The sequence below is a fragment of the Marmota marmota genome, unplaced genomic scaffold, assembly GCF_001458135.2.
Source record: "Marmota marmota marmota unplaced genomic scaffold, marMar, whole genome shotgun sequence".
Classification (NCBI taxonomy): Eukaryota; Metazoa; Chordata; class Mammalia; order Rodentia; family Sciuridae; genus Marmota; species Marmota marmota.
In genome coordinates, this window is record NW_026000174.1 from 53,651,315 (window position 1) to 53,663,042 (window position 11,728).

General features: G+C 59.9%; 1 protein-coding gene across 7 annotated transcripts in view; it reads left to right on the forward strand.

Moving 5' to 3' along the window:
- Cd82 (CD82 molecule) overlaps nucleotides 1-11,728 on the forward strand; it is a 36,809-nt gene continuing 25,081 nt past the window's right edge. For 4 of the 7 annotated variants that reach the window (XM_015477808.2, XM_015477810.2, XM_048788642.1 and 1 more), the window contains exon 1: nucleotides 1-41. The gene's annotated coding sequence lies outside the window, so the exon portion shown is untranslated. The other 3 variants (XM_048788646.1, XM_048788645.1, XM_048788644.1) reach the window with 3 other exon arrangements.

Below are 11,728 nucleotides of genomic sequence, written 5' to 3' on the forward strand. Positions count from 1 at the left end.
GATGGACTTGCTGCAGCGCGGAGCCAAAGCCAAGCCAGCAGGTGAGCGGGGCTGGGAGGCCGGCCGGGGAGGCAGGGGCGAGTAAGTTTCGTCCCGGTTCCGCCGCCGCCGCTTTCTCTCCACCAGCAACAGGTCGGGGCAGCGGGCGGCTGAGAAGGAGCCTCAGCTGCGTCCCGGGCCCCTGGTTCTCGGTTTCCTTCGTGCACAGCTGCCGTTGGGTGGCCCCGAGCCGGTCCCGCACCCGGCTCGGGATCTCTGGGTCCCAGGAGGAGGAAGTTGAGCCAGGTGACTCCAGGCTCCTGTCCTCACCCCAACCCCGGAAGGTGAGGGCCTGCAGGGGAGCCGCGCGCTTTCAGATCCTGCGCTCCGGCGCGGTGCCCTCCTTGCAAAGCAGAACCCAACCAGGCCACTGCTTCCCGGGGCTCCGACCCGAGAGCCGCGGCCGGGGAACCCACAGCAGGGGGTTTTCTTTCTGTCCCTCCTCCAAATTCTGAGAGCTCCGCGGAGGGTCCCCAGAGACTTCAAGTCGGAAACTCAGCGGGGCTTTTCCAGGTGAGCTGTCCTGAGGGGCCCGAGCCCAGCGTACCAACAGTGCTCTGCTGGTGGTAAATGGGGAAGAGAAGGGAAAACCCCACGGAACCCTGTTCCCAGAGCCAAGCTCAGGCCCCTGGGGCTCATGTGACAAGGCCAGAGTTAGTTTTGTGGGCTGAAAGGCCTGGCGCTGGTGTTGGTGTGGGAGTCCCCTGTGCTGGCCTGGTAGCTGGGATCCTAGTTCTGTGGGCAAGGATTTGGGGATCAAAATCCACTTCAAACTTCAAACTTCAGTTTCCTTGTCTGTAAAGTGAGGGTAATGGCAGGACCCAAGAGAAGTAGCAGGAACTGCATAAAATAAGGTGTATTCAGTGCCTAGCATGGTGCCGGCACCCAGGGAGGACTAACTACAGGACAGCTACTTCGAGGTGGCGGGGTAGGTGATGGACTGGCTGCCACCTGCTACCAACATCATTTGGTTCATTTGGGGGTTGGGCTACTCTGGACCAGAGTAGCCGGGTTTTCTGTTCTATTGTTTGAGGCTGCTAGGTGTTCAGTTAAATAAACCAAAACCCATTTACTGAGCACCTGCTATAACTAAGACAGAGCTAGGGGGTGCAGAAGTGAGCGATGGAGACCTGGCCCTGTTCTTACCCTGAGCTGCTGACATTCCCACCATGTGCCTCCTGGAGATGGTCACTTAGACCCAGGGCCCTGGAACATGGTTTTGTAAGGGTCTGTACTGTCCTGGTGGCTGGAACCCCGCTACTCCATTGCATGCTTGGCTGGGGGTGGAGGTGAGGACAGGAGGAAACCTGTGTCTTTCTGAGCAGGGTCTCACACCAAAGGACACTGAAGGAGCTTCATGTCAGCTGTCTGCATCTTCTAGGGAGATGAGCTGTACACTGTAGAACAGGCTGGAAAGTACCATGGAGTAGAGGCTGACGGAGGCTGCACACTATGGAAGGGGACTGTGTGTGTGTGTGTGTGTGTGTGCGCGCGTGCGCCCGCAGGGCAAGCGAAGGTGTTCAGGAGAGGAGGGGGGAGACGCCTGAGAAACCAGGGCAGGGGGTGACACTTGAGCAGTACTTTCTGCCAGGCTCCCCAGTCCTGGTGGGGCTCAGGTCAACCTGGAGCACAGACTCCTCTTTCAGTGGCAGGAGGTTAGAGATGGGTGTGGCCGGGAGGGAGAGGGTGCAGGCGGGAGGGAGAGACGCCTTGTGGTGCCATCACGCCTAGCAGATATCTAACTCCAGGCCTCACACTCTGGTCACCCTCTGGGAAGGGGCTCAGAGACGCATAGCAGGGACTCTCTTATAAGATGCAGAAAGAAAGGGTTGAGGGCTCTTCAGGGCCCAGGAGGGGAGAGTTGGGGCCTCCACAGTGGAGATGGCATCTTGGACAGAAAGAAAGGGGGGAGCCAACTCTAGGAGGTGACCCCTTTCCCCACTCCTCAGCTAGGGTTGGTCGTCTGGCTGAAGTTTGAACTGTGGGGTGGGGGAGTAAGAGCAGGGATGGTGGGTGGTCCACCCAGCTGGAGTCCTGCAGGGCCTTGGATGCCCGGGTGGGAAGTTCAGATGTGAGCTGTAGAAAGTGGGAGTCACCGAAGGTTCTCGAGGGACACAGTGGTGGCACTTTGGAAGGGCAGTCTGTGGCAGAGGTGTGGGGGGGGGGCGGATCCAGCCATCAAGGGATAAAGAACTGATGGCGGCTGTGGCGATGGGGATGAGGAGCCTGGGCAGCTTTGGGGACGTTGGCCCATGGACGTTAGCAGGCCCCCCTTACCTCTGGCCATGGGGGTAGGAGAGGCCCTGCAGGGTGGGGTGGGGCGGTATCCCTGCATGTCCTTCTGTTCCCCACCCTGCCTAGCCCCTGGCGCTCAGCAGGGGCTCAGGAGGGCAGCTGAGTGGGATGGTGGGGTGCCCAGTGACAGGGAGGGAGCCCCCCAGGAAGGCCCTGTGTTCAGCCATGGAGGAGAGCAGATGGGCCTGGAGGAGGCTGGGCCGGCCAGCGGAGGGTTTAGGATCCCGGTGTGGAAAGAAGCACCTGCGGGTCTCCCACCCAGCCCAGGGGGTGGGGCTCACAGTCAGCTGTGGACAGGAGCAGGCAGCCGATCCAGCACGAGTGTCCTGCAAGGGCCAGGGGCCTGGTGCCCTTGGGCTCCCCTGAAGCCCAGCCAGCAGGGGCAGCCCCTCTGGGGGCCTCACAGTCGAGCAGGAAGTTCCGTTGGCCACCCCTCCCCACCCTGGGGACCCAGCCCTGTCTGCTGAGGACCAGACACAGCTGAGCAGACCCAGCCCCGAGGCTGTCTTCAAATTTGGAGCAGCCGGGCTCTGTTGGCACCCCTGGTTGGTCTTGGCCTTGGACCAGCCCCTGCTTCCTCCAGCCTGTGGAAGTTGTGATTTAGGGAGCTTCAAAGGGCCAGAAGCTGGCTCTGGTGGGCCGAGTCCACCCCTCTGTGAGGCAGGAGACTGGCCAGGTGGGGGGACCCATTCATCTCAGCAGGAGCTGTCCTGCCCACCGGCTCCCCTCCCCTGAGCCTGGGTCTGAGGAGCTTGGAGGGGAAGCCTAGAGGAAAACAGCCAGTGGTGAGGGATGTGTGGTCCCCGCCCCCCACAGGCTGCCCTGCGGAGAGGCAGCCGGCCACAGACCAGCGCCTATGAGGGCCAGCTGGTGTCTCTCAGGGCTGACTTGTCCCCCACTCATGCCCAGGATTCCCCCTAACCATGGTGATTTGCTGGGGGGAGGAAGGAGGCCTAGATTCTGGCCTTGCAGTTAGTTCCAACTGTGCTTATATGCTGTGTGACCTTAGATAAGTTCCTTCCCCTCTCTGGGCTTCCCTTCCCTACTCTGTTGATGGCCTATCCTTTACTTGGCTTTAGGGGCACCTGTCCTTTATACAGTAGGGCACTTGTGAGAACACACACCCATGCACTTGTGTGCACACACACTTGCTATACAGTCCCAATAGAACTCCCCTGGGACAAAGGATAGTTGTCCTGCCTCCCTGCTCTTCTTTCCTGGCCCCTCCCTGAAGTCCCTACCTTCTGCCTGTGGCACAGGGACAGGGGACAGCAGGATGGTGCAGTGCTGGGCTTTAGAGCCCTAAAGCTCTGGCTCTCCTCCTTCCTAGTTGTGGGACTCCTTCTGACCCTCAGTTTCTGAATCCATCAGTTGGGCTGATGACAATGACCTCATGAAATGTCATGGAGCTATAACAGAAGTGACATACTTAGCATTTTATACCTGGCCCGTGGTAGATGCTCAATCAATGAGAACTGTCGCGACTCTGCGCTTGGCTGGCTCGTACCGTGACCGTCCTCTGTGTGCCTTCTGTGCCACCTCTCTGCCTCTCCAACATCCGCGTGTGCCCCTGACACCAGTGATCTGTGCAATGCTCCCCAGCTCCTCCCGGGGCTGGTTCTCCCCAGCAGGGCCCAGGCTTCAGGTGGGGGTCAGTCTGGCCATCTGTGGGGACGCCCTTCCTTCCCGGCCCGGCACACACCGGGAGCCCTCCGTCCCGCAGTGGTGTGCACAGTGCTTCCGCGAGTCCTCGTGGCAGGGACTGTAGCCTGGACACCTGGCACAGGGCCTGGCACCCAGCAGGCCCTCGGGAACCGGGGGGACTGGAAGCAGGACCTGCATGCCCTGCCTTGCCCTTCACGCCGTCCTCCCCTACCTGAACCCGGCTCCAGCGGAGGGAGTGGCCGCTGGGCTCTCTTCCTCTGCTGCCTGGCCTTTACCCCCCAGAGAGGGGAACAGCCTGACTTCCTCCAGCCCCGTGGGGGGCCTTGTGACCTCTCCTGAGCCCTGACTCAGCCAGAAAAGTCACCTTCGGGTCAGCTTTTATTTGTGGGTAGTTCTGCCTGAGGGGCACGGGCTGGGGGAGAGGGAGGGTGGCCTCCATGGTGGACATTGTCCATGCAGACCCTGGAGAGCCGCTCTGGGTGGCACCTCTCTCCTCTGGCTTCTTGGCCTCCTGTGGAGGCATCTGCTGTTTGGGGGCCCAGCTCTGGCTTTCCCTGCAGAGGGGGCCTAGGCTGCCAGGGACGCTGCAGGGGAGTGAATGCGGTGCTGGGGGTTTACAGCCTGGCTCTGCTGTGGAGCTGCGAGTGACCTTGGCGGGGGTGGGGGGTGGGGGGGCGAGGCCCTCTGGACTGGTGCCTTACCCTCAGGGAGTGCTCCAGAGCCTTCTCCTCGGGGTCTGGGGAGTGGGGAAGGAAGAGAAAAGGCAGGATCACAGACCTCAGGCCAGACTGCCCGAGGGTGGTCTGCCTCTGACCAGCCGGACGTGGCCTTGGGCAAGCTGTCTTGTCTTATCCCCTCTCTGACCGGTTCCAGCACCTGTTAGCCACAGAATCCACACCTGCAGACTCAACCAACTACAGATCAAAACTATTAGGGAAAAGAAATTTCTATCTATTGCAAACATGCAGACTTTTTCAAGTTGTCCTGTGGTTAAAGAATGCGGTGTATCAACTGTTTACATAGCATTGACATCGTATCAGGTACTGTCAGGGATCTGGAGAAGAGTTAAAGTGTATCAGAGGGTGAGTGGGGGTTATAGGAAATATCATGCTATTTTTTTACTAAGCGATGGTGAGCATCCGTAGATCCTGTACCCTTCTCAGGTACCAAGGGGCCACAGTGCTCCTGACCTCCTGGGCTGTCTGGCAGTGACATAGGAGCTGCTGTTTGTGTTGCATCTAGATCAGGCCTGGCTCCGCGGACATGCTCTCTATACCTGTGGATCTTGGAACTTGTGATTGATAGGAAGCAGGATTTAAGTCTTTAGGAGAAGGAGAGCCCGGGGACTAGTTCTAGTCTAGGGAACCAAACACCTGGGTTCAGGTCCCAGCTCATCCTTTATTGGCCATGTGACCTTGGACAAGGCACAGCCCTTGAGTTGCAAAACCGTAACTATCATCCTGTCCCCTGTGGCTTTTGTCAGTGAGGTATATGTACAGTGTTGGATAGCCGCAGGTTTTTTTTCCTCAGAAAAATGTCTTCTGGGTGCCTGGCCTGTCTCCTGCAGTGCGACAGGCTGGGACACAGGTCCCAGCTGCTGCCAGAGGGCACTGCAGACACCGATCAGCGGAGCCGCTCCCCACTCAACAGGCCACAATGTCGGAAGCTACCTGTAAATATACCCATTACAACAGACAATTATAGAGGTTAGATTAGAGACCATTTTCTTCTCCCAATCTTCTGGGTCTTCTGCAGTGAGCCTGTATAACTTTTATATTTAACAATAAAGCTCTGAAAATATCCTACATATTTAAACCAAAACGTGCTACGTGAACTTGAACCACATTGAGGTTTCGTTGCTCTTAATTCCTATCTTTTCAGAGGCAGGCGGGAGTGTGGGTTGGAGGTGAATTATCAGCGAGTGGAGCCCCAGAGAAGGTGGCCTGGAGGCCAGAGTCAGATACCGCGGGGCGGGAGGGAGCCTAATCCCGGGCGCAGGTGGTGGCCCACCCTGGCGCTGGGGGGTGTGACAGCTTTTCAACAGTAGCTGGAAGGAACTGGCTTCTGGGCTCTCACCTAGGACACTGGGGGAGAAAACACCTAGGGGCTTCTGGGAGGGTAAGTGGACTAAAGGCAGTTGAGCTCCAAGAGGAAGCTCCAGGCAGCTCGTGACTTGGAAATGCTACCAGGAGGGTGGCCTCCAATCGGCCCGAGACTGCTCTCTGCCCCAGAGCTGCAGAGTTAGCTGGACTGGCAGAGTTTCCCGCTGGACGAGAGCCTGCTGCCACGCAGGGCCAGGTGACAGGAGCGGGACCGCAGCACGCTTCCTGCATGTGCCCTGGCCTGGCCTTGCGTGTGCAAGAGGCGACAGGTGACTGGCTGAGCGCAGAGAGTGCAGCTCAGAGGGACCAATCCGGGAAGCCACTGTGGGGTCTGGGGCCGGGCGTGAGGAGGGGGCGGAGCGAGGCTGGAGGCGGTGACCTGGTAGAGGGTCCCCAGCCCGTGCACAGAGGAGGCACTTTGATGCCTGGTATGCAGTTAGCACTCAATAAACGTTGGTTTGCTGTTGCTGCTAATCATGATAATTAGTAATCACTCTGCTGCGGTTGGAAACCGTCTCCCACTCGGCTTATCCGAATGCTGTTGCAATGGAATCTGTAAATTGTCATTTATAGAGGACTTAGAAAGGGGGGGGGGGATGGAATCTCTGAAGTCGTGCAGCAGGCGAGTGGGAGTCAAGGCTGTTGTCACCCCCTTACACCCACACAGGCAGACAGCCCGTCTCCCTGACGCCCAGCCTCTCTGAACACTGTAGAGTAACTGGGGCAGAAAGGATGTGTCTTGCTGGGTTTGGTGGCGCAGGCCTGTAATCCCAGCGGCTCAGGAGGCTGAGGCAGGAGGACCACAAGTTCAAAGCCAGCCTCAGCAAGGACAAGGCGTTAAGCAACTCAGTGAGACCCTGTCTCTAAATAAAATACACAGTGGGGCTGGGGATGGGGCTCAGTGGTCCACCCCTGAGTTCAATTCCTGAAACCAAAAAGGACCTGACAAGGTAGACAGCAGCCCCTCATTTACCAGGAGGCAGAGTGGTTCAAACTTGTGTAAGTTACAAACAGGGAAACCCTGGGGTTGTTGCTACCACTCGGGGTTCCTCCTGCCCCTGGGGGGGGGGGGGTTGACGTCAAGCAGACTAGGGAGGGGTCAGCTCTACCCCCTGGTGCCTGCTCACCTGCGGGCAAGTTCTCAGCCTCCCAAAGCTTTGGTTACCCTGAGGATTAAATGAGATGGTACTGATAGCGAGCTTCAGAGTCCCCTTATCAGTCCAGATCCCGTGGGATGGGGATGCTTACGGATGGTCCCAGATCTTAGAGCAGGGGACGGCAGGCCAGCGATTCCAACTAGAAAACAGATATTTCTTGTCGATTTTTTTAAAAAAAAAAACTCCATCTTCATCTGAACCAAATGGCCACCAAAAATCCCCACCCCCAAACTTTCTAATTGTGGGAGAAAGTTTTTGTGGAAAAACTTGCAGGGTAAAAAACAGACACACGGAAGTAACTAATCACCCAGAGATAACCACTGCCCACGGCTTGGTGTTTTGGCCTTTTAAAAAAACTCAAGTTCGCACACACCACATTGGGATCACACCCCATGGGAGCCACTTCCTGTGCCACCTGGACAAGCTCACTGCGGCTCAGGGGAGCTTCCTGGGTGACTCAAAACTCTTCTAAAGGAATTTCCCAGCTTCATAGCATCAAAGCACAGGAACCTACGGTGGCCTGCCTGAGTGTCCCCAGCTGTCACACAGGTAGGCCATTTGAATTTTTCATCAGCACCCACATTGCTAGAGTGAGCGCCTTGTCTTCACATATTTTGTGCTTAAATCTCACACAGGGGATCTCGGAAGTGACTTCCCAGCTGGGCGGTCCTTAAACTCCAAGTGTCAGGACCAGATTCTTGGGGGAGAGCCCTTCCCCCACACACATAGAGACACCCCGACGGCAGGAGGCACCGGCTGCCCCTGTGCTCGCTGGCAAACCCACCGGCCGGGCCGGGCTCTCAGGGTGTGCGTGTTAGTGAAAGAGACAGACAGCAGGACAGTGATAGACCGGGGGACTTTTCTCTGCAGTTATGGTCTGACTCTAACTCTCTGCTCTCTGGCCCCTGTCCCATCATTAACTAATCATGGGATCTCTTTACTATTTAATGGCCTGTCCCTACAGTGACTCCTTTGCAAGTCGCCTCCTGGAGACCAGGGACTGGGCTGTGGGGGAAGTGTCTCTGGAGTAGGAAGGAGGCAGGCCGCGGTGGGGCCCTGGTTCTGGAAATGACAGGTGCGAGAGGCGTTTGGAAGGCCCCTGAAGGCTTCACCCCCAGAGTGGCTGGCTCTCTTGGCATGGGGTGGCTCCCGAGAATGTTCACTTCTTCCCTTTCTCCTTCCTTCTCTTTCTCGCTTTCTTTCCCCCCACATTGGAGATTGGATCCAGGGGCACTCTAGACTGAGCTACGCCTTTTTATTTTATTTTGAGACAGAGTCTTGCTAAGTTGTAGAGGCTGGCCTTCCGTTTGCAATCCTCCTGCCTCAGCCTCCTGGGTTGCTGGGATTCCAGGCGTGTGCCACTGAACCTCCCTGAAAATGTATATTTCTAACACTTGGTCCCAGGAGATGCTGCAGCACTACACTGAGAGCCAGTGGGGTAGTGGACTGGGGCAGGGGTGGGGCTTGTGTTGAATTTCAGCCCCTGGTGCTGCTGATGATTGGAACCTTGCCCTGCTCCATAAAGACTCCTCCTGTGAGGCCGGAACTCACCAGCCCTCCCTCGCCCAACCCCTCCCACTCCTTCTCCCCCAGGGCTTTGTGTGTGTGGAAACTTAACAGTGCAGCAGGAAGAGATGATTATCACCACCCCCACTTTACAGAAAGGACAAACTGAGGTCTGAGTGGTACCTGCTGCATCTGAGGGTGCTCTCAGCCGGAAGGAGCACTCGAGACAGGACCTGGGTCCTGTGGTGCCCCAGACCCCGACCCCCTGCAGTTCTACCTTCCCTGACCGCTGTAGCTGCCCAGGAGGCCCCAGGGAGGCAGGTTCCCAGACACCGCCTGAGCCAGGGTCTTGAGGCAGGTTTTGTGGGAAGCCGGAAACTCTCCTGCCAAACCTGGGCTGCGCCTGGCAGGAGCATCAGAGGGAGGCGAACCCGCACCTGTTGGGTGTCGATGTGTGCAGGCAGCCATGACGTCCAAGTGGCCGTCCCCAGCGTCCCCGGGTGGGACTCACAACCCCGTTTTACAGATGAGGAAACCGAGGGTCCAGGAGCTGTGGCCTGCCCAGGGTCACAGTTGAAAGGGGCAGAGTGGGGCTTTCGATCCCCCAACTCCTGGGCCGTGCCTGGTGGGGGTGTCCCAGACCAGAGGGAACCCGGAGACGGAGGAGCAGCCCCTGCCCACCCTCTGTCCACGCAGAGAGGGTCAGCCTGGGACAGAGCCTGCTTGGGGTCCAGGGCCTTGCGGAGGGGCCTGGTCCTGTCTGGGAGGCCTGCTCAGCCCTGCTCGGTTGCTGCCTGACTCTGGGGTCCTGGGCAGCCCCCTCATGGGGCATCCGGTCATCGCTTTTCATAATGATCCCTTTTGTCCACCCCTCCAGCCGTCCAGCACCCCGGGAGACAGGCGGGCAGGCTGTTGTCACCCGGCCTGTTCCCCCAGAAGGTGACAGCGTGAGTGAGTCGCCCAGGGTCCTGCCGCTGCGGGGGGCGGAGACCAGGGATTGGCCTGTGCTGTCCTTGCCTGTCCTGAGTTGGGCGGTGACCCCAGCTGCTTCCTACATAAGGAGACAGGACTCGGGCCACCCTGTTCCCAGCCTGAGGGGCCCCGGCTCTTGGCCGGCTGGTGGGTCCCGGGAGCTCGCTCGGCCAGGAGCCCATGGCCAGGGAGGACGGGGGTCCAGGCTGTCCGTCCCCAGCTCCCCCCCAGGCCCTGCCCTCTCCTGGGGACTGGGTCCTTCTTCCCCAAGGCGCTGTGCGTGTGGAATCTTCCAGACTCACTGTGGAGCTGGGCCCTGTGGCTCTGCCTGAGGCCACTCCTCGCCAGCCGCATCACAGTGGTCCTCGTCCCTCGTCCTCGTCCCTCGTCCTCGTCCCTCCTGGCCTGGCCCAGCCACCTCCCCACTCCCAGGCCTTGATCCCCTGGCCAAGCCCACTCCGCTGTCCTGGGTCTCTCCACTGGGAGAACCTGCCGACCCGGTTAGTTCACCTGGCAGAGGCGGGGGTGGGCCAGGCGCGGGCAGGGCCAGGGCCCCTGGGTCTGCGCCTGGGGACGGGCCAGCGGCAGGACCACCGCTCTCCTGCGGTGACCTTGGGCAAGTCACCTGTTTTCTCCTAAAAACTACAAGGACCTCTCCTCACTGAGGACTCCTGAGGCTCATGGGAGAAAAGTGCCCGCGGCCTGCCGGGCCCTCCCCGCAGCGGCTCAGGCTGACTGTCCCCGCCAGAGCCCTCTGACAGGCCCGGGCTGCGCCCTGCTCCCAGGCCTGAGCTCCAGCTGCTCCGGGTAGCGGGGTCCTAGACGGCCGCCGGGCGAGGGCTGGGCAGAGGGACGAGGCAGCGCCTGGAGAGGTCACGGGTCCCTGGAGAGGTCACGGGTCGGGTGCTGCAGGCCTCCCTGGACCCGGCCTGGCCCGGACTCTCCTCTCCGAGCCCACGTTTCCCGACCTGTGCAGGGGGCACCTCTCCGTGACCTCCGACTCCTTGTGATGAGAGGGTGCTGGACCAGCAGGGGCGGGGATGTGGGGGCCCCGAGGGCCCCTGCGCAGAGCCCTTGAGCCAGCACCTGCCGCTCCTTGACATGTCCCCTTTGCTTTCTGAAGTCACAGTCTATTTTCCCTCCGAGCTCTTTTCTTCCTGTAGGAAGGGAGCCCAGTAGCCCGCCCAGGTTTGAGGCCCTGAGTGAACCTACCTGCAACACAACTCCAGGGCCTGGTGCCTGGGGTCCACTGGGGGCACAGGCTCCTTCTCTGCCTGGACGCACGCCCCGCTGCCCCACCCCGTGGGCCCAGAACCTTCTCACAGTGATAGTCATCGGCACACTTCCCCTTATTGTGCTGGGGCCTCTCACTCCTCAGGCTCCCACCTCCTAAAGGGGACAGAGGGGGCCACCCCTGGCAGGGAAGCAGGCCGCCTGGACCCCCAGTCGGGACTCTCTGCCCTCACCCACCCCGTCCCTGGCCAGGCTTTGCCTCCCAGAGGCTGCTGTCCCTCCAAGGGGAGCAGTGAGAGGGACCCGGTGTTGCCACCCTGCTTCAGAGTCTGCACAGGGACTGTCCCCCTGCACGGGGAGGGAAGGGGCGTGAGTGACCGCGTGGGGTGGGCAGCTCTGGGGCCCAGGGATTCCTTGGGGCTGTTTGGGACCTGGTGCTGGCTGTGACTTCGCAGTGGCCGGCTGAGGCCGGTTCCTTCTCTGGCTTCTGCTTCCTCAGGGAGCAGCCCAGCACCCTCAGGTGACAGAGGCCCAGGCCAGCCTGGGAGTCTTGGTGGGGCTGCGGGGCCTTCTGGGCCCGTCCGCTGGCCCTGGGGTCTGCGGGAGGCCTGGGCGGGCAGGAGGGCCTGGGAGGGGCCGGGCTGACTGCTGGTGACGGAGCCGGGGCTGCAGGGCCCTCAGGAAGCCCCGAGGGGACACAGGGCCCTAGGCTACGAAATGGGGTTGTCAGGTGGGCACTCAGGGCAGCCCCTGGGGTGG